The 19296-nt window shown below is 36.4% G+C and overlaps 1 long non-coding RNA gene across 1 annotated transcript; it reads right to left on the bottom strand.

Annotated features, from left to right (window-relative positions):
- Positions 1–2928: 2928 nt before the first annotated feature.
- Positions 2929–3455, bottom strand: LOC137732235 (uncharacterized). The gene is made up of 4 exons (XR_011068319.1): positions 3377–3455; positions 3221–3307; positions 3074–3113; positions 2929–2982 (listed from the first exon to the last, which is right to left on the bottom strand). It is a non-coding gene; the product is annotated as an uncharacterized lncRNA (long non-coding RNA).
- Between the last annotated feature and the right edge of the window lie 15841 nt (positions 3456–19296).

Below are 19296 nucleotides of genomic sequence, written 5' to 3'. Positions count from 1 at the left end.
TGTTTCACATATAGGTAAGACCTATCCCAAGGACGAGTGCAGTCACTCGAGGCAAGGGGGTTACGACCCTTCTACATACCAGTGAGTGGGCTTTTGGTTTTCCATATATACCTATATACTTGTGTTTTTCCCAGAAAGTGAAATGAAATGTTTATACGTTTATATGCCATGCATTATGTTTGCCCGTTTAATTATGCATTATTAGTTGCATATATACATATGTTTGGTGCTGCAGACGCATAGGTAAGTGCCAGGTAAGTTATGGTTTATGTTTATGCTTAGTGGTGATATGAGATGCATAGAGAGCTCATAACTTGTACCCCCGGTGTTAGTGCTCCCGCCCAGAGTTGGGCACAGTCCTTCACGTGATGTTCACCTCCCGCACCTAAAGTCGTACAGACCACTTCAGGTGGTTCCAACTCATAGGTGACCCGCGATTATTCGCCCAGTCTTCACGTGATCGTAGCACTTTAGCGTACTTATTTACACGCAGTCCTGTCGTACAGACCACTTTAGGTGGTTCCGACTCATGTGCAGGTGTAGTTAGTGAGTTGGAGATTTGAGCTCTAAATTCAGCCATACAGGTCACGTTAGGTGACTCCGGCTGACAGATTACATGGCATTGATTGGCATTACTTGAGTACTTGCATTTTATTTAGAGGCATTTGACATGACATATTTCTGAGTATGACTTATATATACGTATATGTTATATTTTCTAGGAAGTATACAGGTTTTACGGCGAGGCATTAGAACTTTGTTTATGAAATGATTTTTGAAAAACTTTGTTTTTACCCACTCACGCTTTCTGTTTTGCGCCCCTCCAGGTTCTAGTTTGGCTAGCACTTTTGGTGGCTCCCCAGAGGATTTCTCGGCTTATCTGACAGATTATCACCAGTGTAAGACCACATTTGGGTGTGTTTATTTAGTGTTGTTTCTCCCGGACTGCACTAGGTCTTCCGTGCTCTGAACATTGTTTTTCACACTTACGCTTGCACATGTATGTTTTTTACGCAGTGTATAGCTTGGTTTTTATTTATTCATACTTTTATTATTATTTCTTAGCTTCCGCACTATGCACATGGTTACGTCACTTCCACGTGACGGTCAGCATGCCCTAATCTCAGTCGGGGTGTGTCATAAAATGTAACCACTTTTTTATGTAAATGTACCAATTCTTTATATATAAGATGTAGCCAAATTTTATTATATCAATGTACTCATAAAAATAAAAAAATAAAATAAAATCCTTTTATATATATATAATCTAGAATGCACCCATAAGCAATTATTATTATTATTATTATTTTTTATCAAAACCCATAAGCAAATTTGAATAATTAAATTTGTAGTGTAAATGAAAGCAAAAAAAAAAAAAAAAAAAAAAAAAAAAAAGGGTTGAGTCTTTATTGGTACTAGCCTCTCTGCACGCACTAACGTGCGTGCGAGAGGCATTTTTGCATCACGGGCGCTACACGCCCCAAAGATGTGTTGTTTTAGATATTCTTATATTTCTGAAGTGATTATTTTATAAAATGTGTTTGTGTCCATCACAACAATTTCTTATTATTTTCAATTTTTTATTATGTTTGATCATCTAACTTAGTCTTTTTGCACCTACCCATTGTACCCAAAAATGAAATTTATGAATTGTACACTAACCAATCCACCTTTTTTTTCTTTTTTTTTTGCTTGCTAATTATTATGGTGTCTTTTTTTTTTTGTTTGGCTGATAGAATTTGATTTCACGAAATGAGCTATGCTTGATCATTATTATGACTTTGGTAATTAAGTTACTCAGTCTAGTTAGAATTTTGTTATCTCCATCGGTACCATTTTACCCTTATATATTGTACAGAAGATCAAGAGTTAGGTTCCTTAAACTCTCATATAAAAAATAAAAAAATATGCTTAATTATTTAATGTTGTATAGAAAATATGAAATGATCAATATATTTTGTAACATGAGGATTAGTGGCTGTATTAAAAGGGTGCACAACAACATTTTTTTATTATGGTGGACAAAAAGGTATTATGGGCAATATTTGGCGTCATTCGAGCAGGTTGGCAGATCATTTGTTCAATGGTTGTGTGAATGGGATAGTTGATGCAGTTAGAGGAGTGAGTACGTAATTATGGGTGTGCCATTTTGGGTTGGGACTGAGATATTCAACATTAGAGCATGGGTCAGGCTACGTAGTTCCAATTGCTTGAGTTGAAGAAAGGTTGATGAGATAATGGTGTTACCGTACAATCATCCCATCATTCCAAAGTGATAATGGTGTTATCGCATGCCATATTGTCATATTGCCACATTTGTTGAATAATTTAGGAGCATATATTCCATCCAATTTGCACATATGTGAGTAATCTCTCATACATTTTTTACTATTTTTTCTTTAAAACAACAACGAAGATAAAATGGGAAACATATACTATTTATAAATAAAAAAATTTGAAAATATGACATGTAATTTGATTTCTAAATACATATTGACAACACTTAATGTCCTTAAATCAAAATGTTTCAGATTCATAAGTTTTCAATCAAAGTTATAGGCTAGCTAGGGATGAACTCCTAATATATGAAGCAAAGCAAAATATGGACAACATGTACATATGTAAACATAGCGCCTACGTGTGAAATCAAAGTCGTGCTTGCCACCCATTTGCTTGCACTTGATGATTTAGATTTTCATGGTTAATCTGCAAGCAATGATGATAAAATAGGAAGTCTAACTATAATGCACAATCCCAACTATAAAGATTGTAAGCAACTTAACCTAAATACCTTTAAGTTTGACAATTTTCTCATGGCAATACTTTTACTCCAGTTACTTGTAGAATACTGAAAGATAAATATATTTGTCAAGTTTGAGGTAACAAATTGTAACAATATTTACAAAATTAAATAATAAGAAATATTACCTTAATCTTGTACTTCAACCTTTGTACTTTGAGACGGGTGTGATGCTTGTAAAACTGACAAAAAATGCAATTTTATTTATATTTGAAAATTGAATGCAATTTGAATTTATAGTATACTTTTGTATGAAAATAAGAGAAGACTTACCGTATTTAGAAAAGTTGTTTGGCCACTGTTAATCTTTTTTCTGCACCCATAAATTGTTTTATTTTATTTTATAATTTGAGATAATTAATTTGTAGAATGATATAGAGAATGCCATTAAAAATAAATAGGTAAGAAATGGTGTTGTACCTTATTTGTTGGACTTTATTCCAAATACGTATGATCTGAGGAGTTGTTGAAGGTTTTAATTCTTCCACAGCCTTTTTCATGCGCCACCTATATATTGAAGGTATATATAATGTTAGATTTCTTGTAACAAATTTGTATATAATTTAGGATACATACTGCTCATGCTTCTTCTTTTTCCACTCTTTGAGAATCAGTTGGCTTAGATCAGTAGTTTTTACTCCGACAGATATCTCCCAACAGGTGTAAAAATACAGACACGTCTGTTTGAGATCTTATCAATAGGTTCCTTCTTCATTTTTTGTGGGTATTCTTGTAAATATCCTAAGAATGAAAACAAATCATTTTTAAAATTACCATAGCACACGTATAGCACATTAAGATAATCAAAATTGAAATTCACAATCTGACCAAAATTTAAAAAACGCACAATGAAGAATTTAAAGGAAGAAATTAAAAAACCCAACTGAAGCTAAATCTGGGAATCATACAATTACATATTATGCTTACATGGAAATGTGTAAAATGAGTACAACCATGCAAGGAAAGGAAGTGAAAACCCACCAATCTCGTACGACTGTGCTTCCATCACCATGCTTCTAGTATCCAATTAATGACAGCATGCATGCTAAAAATTGACGGAGATGGGGATTGAGCTCATATCATTTACAAACACAAAATAAAAAAGATCAAAGAAAAAGAACAACTTAGAGAAGTGAAGGCGGAGCAAAAAAAAAAGGGAGTATAAGATTTGGCCACATAATCAAAGGAGATGGGGAGTACATATAATAATATTGTAGCCGGAATGGAACAAATGGGAATGTACGTGGGAACTAAGAAATTACTGCTTGGTAGTGGGAGAAGTTCACCGTTTTCTTTTTAAACTAACGATAACCTCTATCCCTTTTCTCCCACATTATTATTATTATTATTAATATAATTTTGTTAGATATTAATATCTCCTCCTAAAATGGAGGAGATACATTCCTGTCCATTTATTTTTTTTAAACTTTTTCTTCCTTTTTTTTTTCCAATAAAACAAATTTTAATTTTATGTTTAATATTTGTCTCCTAAAATGGAGAGCAGTTACGTTGTTTTTGTTTAATATAATTTTGTTAGATATTAATATTTCCTTCTAAAATGGAGGAGAAGTTATTCACAACATTCCTGTTGTTTTATTTGTTTTTTTGTTTCCTTTTTTTTTCTAATATAACAAATTTTAATTTTTCTGTTTAATATCTCTCTCTCCTAAAATGGAGAGCACTTATTCACTATGTTACTTTTTTTTTTTACTTAATTTTTTAATATTTCTCTCCTAAAATGATGTTCAGTACAATTATCTCTGACTTTAATATCTCATCCTAAAATGGAAGAGTTATTCATCACGTCCCCTACTTTTATTTGTTTCTTTTTGTTTAATATAATTTTGTGAGATATTAATATCTCATCCTTAAATGGAGGAGTTACCCATCACGTCCCTTTACTTTTATTTGTTGTTTGTTTGTTTAATAATCTAAAATATAGCAAGAACTGTACTAATCAAAATGGAAGCATAAACATTCTAAGAAATATTTGTTAAAAATCATGCATCAAGAAATTAAGGTGAATAAAAGAGAAGAATAACTAAAAAAGAAACCCGGCTAGTCAAAATTTTTTTGAGGCGCTTTCCCATAGATATCTATTTAAAAAACCACACAATAAATGCTCATAGCAGTTTCAAAAATGACGCCACATTCATCCTCTTCTCTTCCGAACGGTTTTGCCATTTTAGTTTGGATTATCTATTTTTTTTCTATTTATTTTAATTTTTTTTATTTTTAATATTTTTTTGTTGCCTTTTTATTATTTATCTCTCTCTCCTCTCCATAACTACTAACTTTTAGAGGATAATTATCATGATTTTTTTATTTTAATTACCATGTTTTGTTTCCAACTCAGATTGTGGAATTATATGGGGGAGAAAACTGCCCACTACCGCTTAGCAGTTGAGAGGCTTAAGCACATCTACTTGTTTTTTTTTTTTTTTTTTTTCAATTTTCCGTTTTCTTTTCCAATACTTTTTGAATTTTGTTATTTATTTATTTATTTATATTTTTTTTTTCTATTGTAACCTTCTTTGTTACATATATGGTAAAGATAGTTTTTTTTTTTTTTTTTTTTAATTTGTGTTTTTGAACTGCCCACTACTGCTTAGCAGTTTATGAGGGTTAACTGTTAAGCACGTCCATTTATAGATTTTTTTTTATTTGTTTTCTATTCAGTAATTGTTGTTTACGAATTTGTCCTCATTTTCGAAACTTTTTTGGATTTCAATTGTGAAGAAAATGAAGGGGCTTTCTTGGCATTTTTGAAAGCTTCACCAAACTGGCCTTCTCACTATATATGTATATATTTGTTTTATTTTTAATACTTTTTTGTTGCCTTTTTGTTATTTATCTCTCTCTCTTCTCCATAACTACTAACTTTTAGAGGATAATTATCATGATTTTTTTATTTTAATTACCATGTTTTGTTTCCAACTCAGATTGTGGAATTCTATGGGGGAGAAAACTCCCCACTACCGCTTAGCAGTTGAGAGGCTTAAGCACATCTACTTGTTTTTCTTTTTTTTTTTTTTCAATTTTCCGTTTTCTTTTCCAATACTTTTTGAATTTTGTTTATTTATTTATTTATTTATATTTTCTTTCTACTGTAACCTTCTTTGTTACATATATGGTAAAGATAGTTTTTTTTTTTTTTTTTTTTTTTTCAATTTGTGTTTTTGAACTGCCCACTACTGCTTAGCAGTTTATGAGGGTTAACTGTTAAGCACGTCCATTTATAGATTTTTTTTTATTTGTTTTCTATTCAGTAATGGTTGTTTACTAATTTGTCCTCATTTTCGAAACTTTTTTGGATTTCAATTGTGAAGAAAATGAAGGGGCTTTCTTGGCATTTTTGAAAGCTTCACCAAACTGGCCTTCTCACTTTATATATATAGATTATTGCATCTCTTTTATTATTATGTCATTTATGTAGCTGGAGAGTGACTTCAATCAAAAATCTAAAATGCATAAGGTTTGAGTCTATAATAGTTAGAGACTAGGGACGGCAAATAAACTATCCCTTATCAAAACTATGGGAAAAAATTATTAAAAAAAAAAAAAAAAAAAAAAAAAAAAAAAAAAAAAGCAGCTAGACCTACCCTATTGACTTATTTCTCCATCCACATTATGATTCCATTCACCATAAAAAGTTAAAAAATTGAATGTTATTTATCCACCCACTATTATTCTTAAAATAACCTTTTATATGTATATGTATATGTATGTGTGTGTGTGTGTATATATACACACACAATACGCATATGAACAGACGTGAACCAATCCTCCATTGCAGCTCCATGTGACTTGCACTATTGACCAGAACCCTAACTAACCAAAATATTGTACGCAAAAGTTAAATGAAAATTCAAATTAAAAACCAGAGAGATGCAAATTTAAATGAAAAGTTTGATGGCGAAATATTCAATTGTACGCTGGCGAGAAATTCAAATGCACACCAATAAAATTATTCTTCTTCCTCTTTAATGAAAACATAATCATCTACTTCTTTCATAGAAAAGTCATCTTCTACCTCTTCAATGAAAACGTCATCTTCTAAGTTCATTCTTTTTGCTTTCTGTGAATGAAAGGAGATGGGAAGATAAGTTAGGGTTTAAGGTAGACAAATCGTTTAATCAGCGTGAGAGTCATCACAACCGAACATTTAGTTTTTAAAAAATAAAAATAAAAAGTAATAATGCAAAAGAGGGTAAGTAGTCATTTTACAAATGGACAAATTTGTAATTAAAAATTTCATAAAAGGTGAGTGGGAAGATAAGAAATTGGGACAGGAATAACACCACTAAAAAGGAATTATTACTGGAACTGATGGACTTAGGTGGCAAAATATGTTGAGCTATGTACTGTTAAAGATCAACACCAGCCCAATAAGCCCAATCCATTACGAAAGTCTCTTGGTGTTCTCTAGATAAATGCAAGGAGATTATATCATATGCATGGGATGCATATTAAAATATGAAAAGAATTTAGACAATTCTAACAGAGGAAGTTAGTGGAATTAGCTAGATATTTCTAGCATGGTGTTTCTATGCTTCTCCAAGGTTCCATCCATTCCAATACAAGGAGAAGGCATCCACCCTATTTGAACCAACCAAGAAGTCAGAAGCAAGTAAGAGTGGTATTGTAAGTGCGTAGTGTTTGCGAGGAGTGTGAGTGTTCTTAAGTTTGTCTCTAGAAATAAGATAGTGTCATAACTTCTAATTTGTTTACTTGTTTTGTCTCTCTAACACTTTAATACTATAGTTTGGTACTCTAATTTTCTCAATAATTGGTATCATATTGGTTCGACCGAAGGCCAACTTTGGTGAAGCTTTTGAGAATCGTGAGGAGTTTAGTATTACGCAAGATTGTTGACTAATCTTGTTCGATGTGTCAAAATTTGGCCCACATGATGGGTGATCTTCAAGTATTGGAGGAATTAAGATGCTCAATAAGAAAAATCACAACACTTTGGCAACGTGCATGGAGTCTTATCTACAAGGACAAGATCTTTAGGAGGTTGTTGGTGGTAATGAAATTATTCAGCTGACAAGATCTTTGGGAGGTTGTCAGTGGTAATGAAATTATTCAGCTGGAAGAAGACGCACACTAATGGAACTCTGCGTAAGTGGAAGATCAAAGTAGGTAAGATCACATTCGTCCTAAAAACAACAATTGAAGAAGATATATTAGAGCACGTAAAAAAGCCACAACCATCGCCGTACTCTTTTAAAAAACGAGTGATGCAAGGCTATAATTTCTCGATAATGAGTTGTTATTAGTGGCACAACGAGACATGACAATTGCTCAATAGTTCCACAAGGTAAAGTCCATATGCAGTGAAATTTCTGAATTAGTTTTTGAATTAGACATTACTGCTGCCATTTTAGAATCCAGGATAAAAAAAATAATTATTTATAGTCCGAGACCCGAAAACCTAGGCTTCATTACTGCTGTACAAGGGTGACCAACTCAATCATCACTTGTTGAGTTTGAAAATTTGCTTGCCGATCAAGAAGCTTTGGCTTAGTAATTGGGAGGGTCTCGCCAAAAGGTGAGGAATTGCTTTACACCAAAAAAAGTTAATGTAGCTTCAAGAAACATGTAATTGCTAGATCTAAAAGCGATGGTGACAGTTAGCAGGTCATCAAAAAGAGGGATTTCTAGGTCAATGGGAGCTCTAAAATATCATGGCAACAGTGGCCAATCCAAAAATAATAAAATATTTCATGGAAAATGTTAGAATTATGAAAAGAAAGAACGATATGGTGAAGGATGTTGGTTTAAAAGCCTGTATAGAGTAATGTCTCCACTTCCAAAACAAATGAGAACATGGAGGAATATTAGGTCGTTTGCTATTGGGGACTAGAAGTTTGCTCTCATAGTATCAAGTCTAGAATTGATTGAGTACAAGAATGATTGGTTCATGGATTCAAGCTGATCAAACCACATGATAGTTGATGAGAAAAAGTTACAAAATATAACTGAGGATAAAAGAGGTCGTTTGTGGTGATAACCAACAACTTGAGGTTACTAATTGCTCATATTTGTAAGACATTAATTATGCCCAGGTTCGACACTAACCATGTGCCTCTCAAGATATAAACCATGTTTTGGGTGTGAAGAACAATCTATTTGCAGTGGCGTAGTTGGCATCACTAGGAAACTATGTCTTTTTTGGTCCACGAGATGTAAAGGTTTATCGATACCTCAAGATCTCAAAGACGCCAACAATGAAAGGATGATGATTTCAGTCAGTCTATGTAATATCTAGAGAGTGTGCATATGTTGACAAGACAAAGAGAAATGACACAACATGTTTGTGGAACATGAGACTAGGTCGTGTTAGCTATCACAATTTAAGTATGATGATGAAGAAGTCAATGCTTAAAGGTCTTCCTCAACTTGACGTGAGAACACATACGGTTTGTGCGAGATGCTAATATGGTAAAGCTCATCAAATACCATACAAGGAATCAAAATTCAAAGCAAGAGAATAGTTGGAGCTAGTTCATTTTCATTGGTGAGCTTGTTAGGTAACCATCGATCAATAGGATGCGGTACATGGTGATGTTCATTGATGACTTTTCCAGGTATGTGTGGGTTTTCTTTATGAAAGAAAATTCAAACACATTTTCAATGTTTAAAGAGTTTAAAGACATAGTGGAATGATGTGGGACATTATTTTCCAGGGTCGACGAACACGAATACAACAGAAGTTAGGTCATAGACTCAATACCATCCGTAGTAAATCTACACATATGGAGCAACGATATCGCAATCATGGAGAACAAGAATGGTCAACCTCAGCGAGAACTGTTAATTTGAACCCTTTCGGGAAGCACCGTTGCCCATCCCATAACGTCTCGCAAAAGATCCAAAAAATCTTAGGGACCTCCTGGAAACCAAAGTTTAATTGATAAATTGGTTCTCAACGTCAACTGCATCTATGGAGAACAAAAGTATCTAGGTAAAACCAAAAAGTAAAGAAAATCAGCTTATAGAAGCCTAGAATGGTAGCTTCCATCAACATATCCCTTTCCAATCGACTCCAACATCCTAATGTTCTCTTATTGAGATTTGAAAGACGTACAGTCCCTCCACGATGATGCATTGGTCATCAAGGTACAAATTTCCAACACCATAATTAGTCATGTTTTGGTGCACAATGGCTCTAGAATCAGCATCTTTTTCAAAGATACAGCTGAAAGGATGAGAATTGTAGACGATATCAGCAAGGGTAAAACTACCCTACCTACCTTTAACTGCACGCTTATCTAATTGCTTGGAACAGTGAAGGTCGCAGTTCAGGCGGAACTGTACAATTACTTAATGGCCTTCCATGTCATGGATTTCCCGACTTCACGTAACACCATACTCAGTTGGAACTAAATCCACAAGATGAGGGAAGTCCCTTTATCTTACCACCATTTACTCCATTACCTTTCACCTGGCTGAGTAAAAGAAACTAAAGGAGATCAGGTGTTGGAACCCCCAGTCCCACATCGGACAGAGGGAGAAGAGAATAGTGCTTTAAATAGAAATACCCCTCTCTAATTAACACCGAGGCCTTTTATGATAAAACCCCACACCTGAGGATTGTGCAGGTGGTTAAGTGGGGACAGTATCGGTGTTGTTGGAATGGGCCCTCGGCCCGTCGACCTGAAAATTTCCACATGGTATCAGAGCAGGAAAAATAACCTGCCTCTTAAGATGGCTGAAGACAATCCTCTTAGGTCAGATGCTGAAAGTTCACCGGTTCTTTCTTCCGGAAATATGTCTGAGGTGGATGTCAATCCAAATCAAAGGTTAAGCTCAGTCTTGTTAAATGAGTTTAATTACTTACCTTGGTCGAGAGCAGTGAGCCTTGCTCTAGGTGGAAGGTCCAAGCTAGGGTTCATAAATGGAAGCATCAAAGTTCCTGATGCTTCTTCACCAACATATGAAAACTGGCTTTGCAAGGATCAACTAGTTATGTCATGGCTCCTAAATTCCATGAAGCGTAAACTAGCTGAAATATTCAGTTATTCTGAATCATCATTCGAGCTATGGGAGACAGTCAAGGAGATGTATGGCAGTTAAAACAATGTTGCACGTGTGTTTCAACTAAAGAAGGACATTTCCAACCTGCAACAAGAAGGAAAGCCATTTGTTCAACTTCTTGGCAGCATGAAGAGCATGTGGAATGAGTTGGAAATGTATCGGCCTCATACAACTGAAGCGTCCGTGCTACTGAAAAGGGCAGAAGAAGACAAGATATTCCAACTCTTGTCAAGCCTCGATTCAGGATACGAAGACCTACGAAGCCACATACTCATGAACCCCGAACTACCTTCCTTCACCAGTGTATGTGCAACAATCCAATGTGAAGAAGTATGAAGGAAAGTCATGAACATTAGCACAAAGACCAATGTAACTGAAGCAAGGTCTTACCTAACCAACGAAAGAAAATACAAAGTGAAGAATCCACACTTGAAGTGCGAACATTGCAACTATACTGGCCATGTTAAGGAGACATGCTGGATTTTACATCCAGAATTAAAGCCAGAGTTCATGAAGGATAACAAGGGCTCACAAAGACTGAATTGTGCACCACACAGAGCCAACAATGCATCTACCTCAACCTCACATGGGTCTGACGCACTCAAGAGCTTCACAGCAAATCCGGCTGCACTCATAAATGAGTTTGCAGCATATCTTCAAAGCAAGAAAGAAGAGGTTAAGAGTGATCAAACGGTCGTTTTTGAAGATGGAAACTCAACAGCTTTGCTAGGCAAGTTCGCTGGTTTTCTGACAGACACACAACACATGTCCCGAGATGACATGCAAGGTATCATGACTGCTTTCAAAACTGCTCTTTATGTAAATATGATGCATGATTTTTGGACTGTTGATTCGGGTGCCATAGATCATATGACCAATCATGTTTCTAAGTTTCAAAAGTTTGAAAAATTTTCGCAACCTTCTCAAGTCTCAACTGCCAATGGTGAGAGTTCCAAGGTTTTAGGCAAGGGAAATATCCACTTAATGTCGGACAAAATTGAGTCAGTAGCCTTATATGTTCCTTCTTTTCCATTTCAACTTCTATCTGTGGGAAAAATCACCAATACCTTGAATTGTTTAGCCATCTTCTCTCCTCACAATGTCATTTTTTAGGATTGTCTTACCAAGAAGACGATTGGTGAAGGGTTTTATCTAGATGGTCTCTATTACATATCAAAGAGCAGTCCTAGGGGATTTCAAGCCAAGTCCAATCCATCCTAAGATAGTCAATTGTGGCATCAACGTCTAGCTCATCCTTCTCAACCTGTTTTGTCATCTTTGTTTCCAAATTTAGGGAATGATTTAATTTCGTGTGAAACTTGTCATTTGTCTAAGGACACTAGATTGCCTTTTAACCCATCCTTATCTAGGACTAGTAAAGTTTTCGAACTAGTTCACTCAGATGTATGGGGACCAACGTTTGAATCTTTTGATGGTTATAAGTATTATGTGATCTTTGTTGATGATTTCTCTAGAGCCACTTGGTTGTACCTTTTAAAGTCTAAGAGTGAAGTGATGGAAGTATTTAAGGATTTTCACAACCTTGTTAAGAACCATTTTTCTTCTCAAATTCAAACTTTAAGATCTGACAATGGCACCGAATACACGTCTCATCTCATGTCACAATATTTGAGCAATCATGGTATCATGCATCAAACAAGCTGTGTTGGCACACCTCAACAAAATGGTGTAGCCGAAAGGAAAAATCATGACATACTGGAAAAAACAAGAGCATTAATGTTACACATGAATGTACCAAAGAGATTTTGGTCCCAAGGAGCCATGGCGGCTGTGTACATCATCAATAGACTTCCTAGCCGAGTCTTGGGGTTTAAATCTCCCCTTGAAGTCATGAAAGGAAGAAAAATCGACCTCTCACATCTTAGAACCTTTGGTTGTGTCTGTTTTGTTCATGTTCAGTCACATCATCGAGATAAATTGGACCCTAGAGCTCTCAAATGCATTTTTCTTGGTTATTCATCAACACAAAAATGATATAAGTGTTATGATCCCCAACTGAGAAAAATCATTGTATCCAAAGATTTTCGATTCCATGAAGCTAACCCTTTTTTCAGCAAGTCACTTGAAGCCACAGGTCAGGGGGAGTGTATCTTTGATCTGCTTCCTCTACCAAGAATCAGCACTCCAGATGAAATCAGCACTCCAGATGTTTTAAACGAAAGAGGTTCTAACCATGACAACAATGATGAATCTCCTACACCACTCACTGAAGTCAACAATGAAGGCACTCATCCTGATGGTTCTGTGGATGATGATAACAGCGGCAACCAAGAAAATCTTCAAAGTGTGGCTGATAATTTGAACGAGGATGAGACAACTCTCCCAGTACCTCGACGCAACCCTCGGCGTGATAGACAACCTCCCACAAGACTTCAAGATTTTGTCACATATAAACCGAGGTATCCAATCTCCAATTGCGTGTCGTATCAAAAGGTGACTCCATCTCATGCTGTTTTTCTTAATACCATTTCAAGTCACAGTGAGCCTCAAAACTTTCATGAGGCTAATAACCAAATTGTGTGGAAAGAAGCAATGCGAGATGAACTCAAAGCACTGGACCAACATAACACCTGGAGCATCACCAAACTTCCAAAAGGAAAAAGGGCAGTGGGCTGCAAATGGATCTATAAGATCAAGTTTAATTCTGATGGTTCAATTGAAAGACATAAAGCCAGGCTGGTGGCTCGAGGATTCACTCAAACATTTGAGGTAGATTACAAAGAAACATTTGCTCCTGTTGCAAAAATGAACTCAGTTAGGGTCCTATTGTCTGTTGCCGTCAATAAAGGTTGGTCCATGTACCAAATGGACGTAAAGAACGCATTTCTACATGGTGATCTTGAAGAAGAGGTCTATATGAGATTGCCACCAGGACACCCTCAAAGCCAGGAGCCTGATTTGGTGTGTAAGTTGCATAAGTCGATTTATGGATTGAAGCAATCGCCTCGTGCTTAGTATGCAAAACTAAGTTCAGTTCTTCATAGTGTTGGTTTCAAAAGGAGTAATGCAAATTCATCATTATTTGTTCGCACGGGAGCTGCGAGCAAATTAGTTATGTTGATATACGTGGATGACTTAATAATTATAGGTGATAATGCTGCAGAGATCTCCACACTCAAAAAGTCACTTCAACAAAGATTTGCAATTAAAGATCTTGGGGTGCTGAAATATTTTCTTGGAATCGAAATGGCATCTTCTCACAAGGGACTATTTCTTAATCAACGAAAATACGTCATGGACCTACTCAAGGATGCTAATATGAGCGATGCTAAGCCTGCACTTACTCCTCTCGATAGCAAGCTCAAACTTGACTTGGGAGGCACACCACTCTCGGATATCAGCTCCTATTAGAGGCTTGTCGGTAAGCTGATTTACCTAACGATCACCAGACCTGACATCTCATATTCAGTGAGTATAGCCAGTGAATTCATGCATTCCCCCACCATCGAGCATTTGAACCTTGTAAAAAGGATCTTACGTTACTTAAAAGGGTCCGTTGGTCGTGGCATCCTCATGACGAAGAATGACAACACTCAAATCATGGGGTACTGCGATGCAGATTGGGCAGGAAATGCCATCGATCGCAAGTCCACCACTGGTTACTGTACCTTTATCGGTGGAAATTTGGTCACATAGAAGAGCAGAAAACAAACTGTCATCGCAAGATCAAGTGCCGAAGCTGAATATCGTGCAATGGCCTCAACCGCGTGTGAGCTGATATGGCTAAAAGGACTTCTATGTGACTTAGGTGTGTTCAGGACTCAACCAATGACCTTATTTTGTGACAACCAGGCTGCTATGCACATAGCATCAAATCCAGTCTTTCACGAGAGGACGAAGCACATTGAAGTCGACTGTCACTATGTTCGTGAACAAGTACAGTCGCAGGTGATTCAGACACATTATGTAAAAAGCTCCGATCAGCTGGCCGATATATTCACCAAACCTCTGGCCTCTCATCAGTTTCAAAGACTCATCTCCAAGCTTGGATCCATCAACCTTCTGGATCCAGCTTGAGGGGGAGTATTGGATGGTTGTTTATTTGAAGTAGGTTTGGAAGTAGGGTTCCTAAGAGTTGGAAGCATCATGGAGTATCATGGAAGAATAGAATAATGGAAAGCTAGCTAATGCATAGATTCAAACTTTCGGCTAAAACTTAAGTGATGCTTTAGTGCATCTTAGTTTAATATCTACTTTAGGCATAATGCAAGCCTTGATGATGTTTAGTTAGGTAGAGTGGAGACCTCATCATCATTGTAAGGATTAATTAGTGGTTTAAGTTAGGTGGAGGTGTCATGGAGGGGTCTTAACTCTCCATTGTTTCCGTAGCTTTCCTCTTAGTTTTCTATAAGTTCCTCTATATATGTTTTGTTGTTCTTGTAACTAAAAATGATGAATGAATGAGATACAATTCATTCCTTGAAAATCACATGGTATCAGAGCCAGGGGATGGGTCCGTACTGCCACGTGATTGGGTGGGTCCCCATTGGCCCCGCGTGATTGTCCACGTAGGCCAAAGATGCCACGTGTTTGGGTGGGTCCCCATTGGCCCCGCGTGATTGGGTGAGTCCCGACATGGCTCCACGTGGTTGCCGATGTGTGGAAATTCACGTGTGACCCATAAGTGGGGTCTCACGTGCGGGGGAGTGTTGGAACCCCCAGTCCCACATCGGACAGAGGGAGAAGAGAATAGTGCTTTAAATAGAAATACTCCTCTCTAATTAACACCGAGGCCTTTGTGATAAAACCCCACACCTGAGGATTGTGCAAGTGGTTAAGTAGGGACAGTATCGGTGTTGTTGGAGTGGGCCCTCGGCCCGTCGACCTGAAAATTTCCACATCAGGCATCAACTCTATGTTGGTAGAGAGTATAAACATGATTCATAAAGGAGAACGGAGCTCTACTAGTCCCACGGAGGAGTCGGCATAACAATTTCACTGTAGCGGTCAACAAATAAGTTACAAGGAGTTTGACTTAGACCTTAACCCCCAAGACGGAAACACACCACAATCTAAGGTGAATGAAGATGTTGTCTACATAAGCCTCAACATTGACAATCGAATCTAAATTGTCAGATCAAGAAAAAGAACTATTCATCGCAGAAGAAATGCCAATAATTAACCCCTTAACAATATGGCATCGTCTTAACATGGACCTAATGGCGAAGTCGGTTATCTAGCAAAATTGCAATCACAGAACAATGCGATTAAGATCATCGAAGCGGAGATTGATAAGCTCAAAGATGCTAACTTCATTATTAAGGTCCACCACCCAGACTTGCTGGCCAATATGGTGCTTATGCAAAAGAAGAACAGAAAATGAAGAATCTGTGTGGACTTCTCTGATTTAAACAAAACATATCCCAAAAACCCTTATCTTCTGCCTCAGATTGACTTATTAGTCAATTCCACAACAGGGCACAAGTTGTTGAACTTCATGGATGCTTATTCTAGCTACAAGCCAGATATGGGTAAACATCCTTCATCATGGATTGACTATGTATTATAAGGTTATGCCTTTTGGGCTTAAAAACGCAGGGGCATCTATCTGAGGCTGGCCAACCAAATATTCAAGGAAAAGATTGGAGAACAATGAAAGTATACATCGATAATGTAGTAGTTAAGAGAAAAGGAAAAAATACCATTTCACTTACCTCTAAGAATATTTCAACCTACTCTAGAAGTACAACATGAAGCTCAATCCAAAATAGTGCACTTCTAGAGTAGCATCACGAAAGTTCTTAGGTTATTTGGCCACAAAGCGCAAAAATGAAACCAATTTAGACCAGATCAAGGAGATCATGGAAATGAAGTCACCTTGAAGGAAATCCAGAGCTTGGCTTAAAGGCAGCTATTCTTAGTCGATTCCTCTTACGGTTCACTGACAAGTGCTAACCCTTCTTTACTATAATAAAGAAGAACAAATTCCTACTCTGAACAGATGAATTTGAAGAAACTTTCATGAAGTTGAAGGAATACATGTCCGATCCACCACTCCTATCCAAAATAGTGGGTAGGGAAGACTTGGGGAAGGAGAAACTAATATATGATAACACAATATTTATACATTTATATTGCCCCTATTTCTTAAGTTTTATGCTATGTTTTCTTGTGAAATTGGTTGTTTGATGTGTCTAGTGTGTATTTGGTTGATAATGGACCGTAGAAAAGACTTTGGAGTCGTTTGGTGATTTTAAGGCTAAAAATGATCAAAGCTGTAAAGAATTGAAGTCAAGAAGTATTCCAATGATCACTAGATGCTAATTTGTTCAATCCGCAATTTAATGGCTACTATTTGGGAATTATAACTGGAGCTGGAAGGTGTTACTCAAAACTATCATTTTCGTTAGGACATCACAAATTCATCAGGATCAACTAAGTGTTGTATCACATATGTACGGAAAGCTTTGGATGTCTAGTTTCAGTAAAATTTTATAGATCATGATTCTGATGCTTCTAGAAGAAACTATACCTATTTTAATGCGAGAAGGTGGGTTCAGGAATTCTACGCGATTCTGAATAGTTTGAGTCCAGTTTGAGTCAGGAAACCGAAGTCTAATGATATTGGGACTCCTGTTTGGGCTGGAATTCAACAATTGCAACAAAGGTTTAACGAAACTCTATATTCTTTGGATGCTTATTTAAAAGGGAAAGGAGCAGTGGTGTGAAAGGAAGGGACTGACATCATCAGATTGCTTAGAGGATTGATCTAAGGAGGAAACCAAACGCCAAGGGGTTCTCTAAGGATTTTTCAATATCTTTCTCAGACTTTGTACTTATGACTTTCATAATTATGATTTCCTATAATTTGATGGCTATGAGTAACTAAATTCTTTACTAGGGATTCGATGTAACCTTCATGATGATTCTATGTCTTAGTTAACTTTATTCTTTTATCAATTTAAAGGTTTCTAGTTTCATTCATTGTGCTCAAATCATTCTTTATGTTCAAGTTATTGATTAGCTACCTTTAATATGAATTTTTAGATGTATGAGACAAGGTTATAGTAGACGCCATATGCTTAGCCTTGAGGTAGCTCTCTTGGATGAATGAATTGTTGTTGATGCGAACACTATGTTAAGACACTTTCTGGTTTTCTTTGTTCTTCTTGCACTTAATGGATTTTTTATTATTGACTTAGACTAGACGCCATGGTTAAGTTGATGATTAAAAGTACTTGGTTATACCCGAACGCCTAATGGACAATCATAATAAAGAAAAAACGAACCCTAGAACCAGAATTGAATTGTATTGATTTGGTGAAATCGGATACCTAGTGTTTCAACCATTGTTTTCAGAAATTATTTACACAAATTCTCTTTTTAATTTACTGCACTTTAGATTACTTGATCAACTTCTCTTTGGTTAATTATTTGAACTTCATAGTTTAGTTGTTTTTGTTATTTCTATTCTTATGGGTACTACATAATTGGACTTAATCAAGTAACTTTACAAATCTTTGTGGGTACGATACTCGTATTTGCTTGCTATCCTATCATATCGATTTGTGCACTTACGAGAAATATAATATGTTCATCAAGATGCTACGTGTCTAAAGCTCTTCTCGAACAAAAGACCAGGTATCTGAAAATGGAAAAGCTTATTCTTACATTAGTAACAGCAGCCAGGAAGCTCCGACCATATTTTCAATCATTCTGAGCTATCTACATGATCGAATACCCACTTCAATCCATCCTATACAATCCAGACGCATCATCCAGAATCACCAAATGGGTCATCAAATAGGGGTAACACAAAATCGTCTATCGGCCCAAGAATTCGATCGAAGCCTAAACGTGCACGGACTTTGTAGCATTATTTACCATAGGTAATCAAGATGTCCCAACCTTCACAGATACGCAGAAAACACTTGAGAATCTTTGTCTTTGGAAACTCTACATGGACAAATCATCAAATGTGAACAAAGAAGAGCCAAGAATGGTCTTGATGACACCGGATGGATTCGTAGTCAAGAAAAACTTAGAGCTCAAATTCCAGGCAAGCAACAACGAAGCAAAATAGGAAGCTCTACTCACCGGCCTTAAGGTAACAACAAAGCTTCAAATCAAAGAGCTTACATTCCATTACGACTGAACAATGATTGTCAACCAAGTCAAATGAGATTATGCCACTCTCAATCCCACTTACACAATGATACTACGTCTTTGGCTCCCTTCACCTTTATAAATTAGAATAGTCAATCCTAAAAGTTGCGCTTCTTTCAAGCGAAAAGAGATCTACCTGATTAAAGCCAAAGCATTACCTGAAGGATTTGAAAAGCACAAGATTTGGCAAATTCCAAAGAATGAGAACGGTCATGTTGATGCATTAGCAAACATCGCATCCGCTGTTGATTACTCACTTTGACCAACAATTCCCTTCGAGCACCTTGCTGCTCCAAGTACTCTTGAACATGAACCAGACATAATGG

The sequence above is a fragment of the Pyrus communis genome, chromosome 1, assembly GCF_963583255.1.
Source record: "Pyrus communis chromosome 1, drPyrComm1.1, whole genome shotgun sequence".
Classification (NCBI taxonomy): domain Eukaryota; kingdom Viridiplantae; phylum Streptophyta; class Magnoliopsida; order Rosales; family Rosaceae; genus Pyrus; species Pyrus communis.
This window is presented reverse-complemented; position numbering and strand designations above follow the sequence as displayed.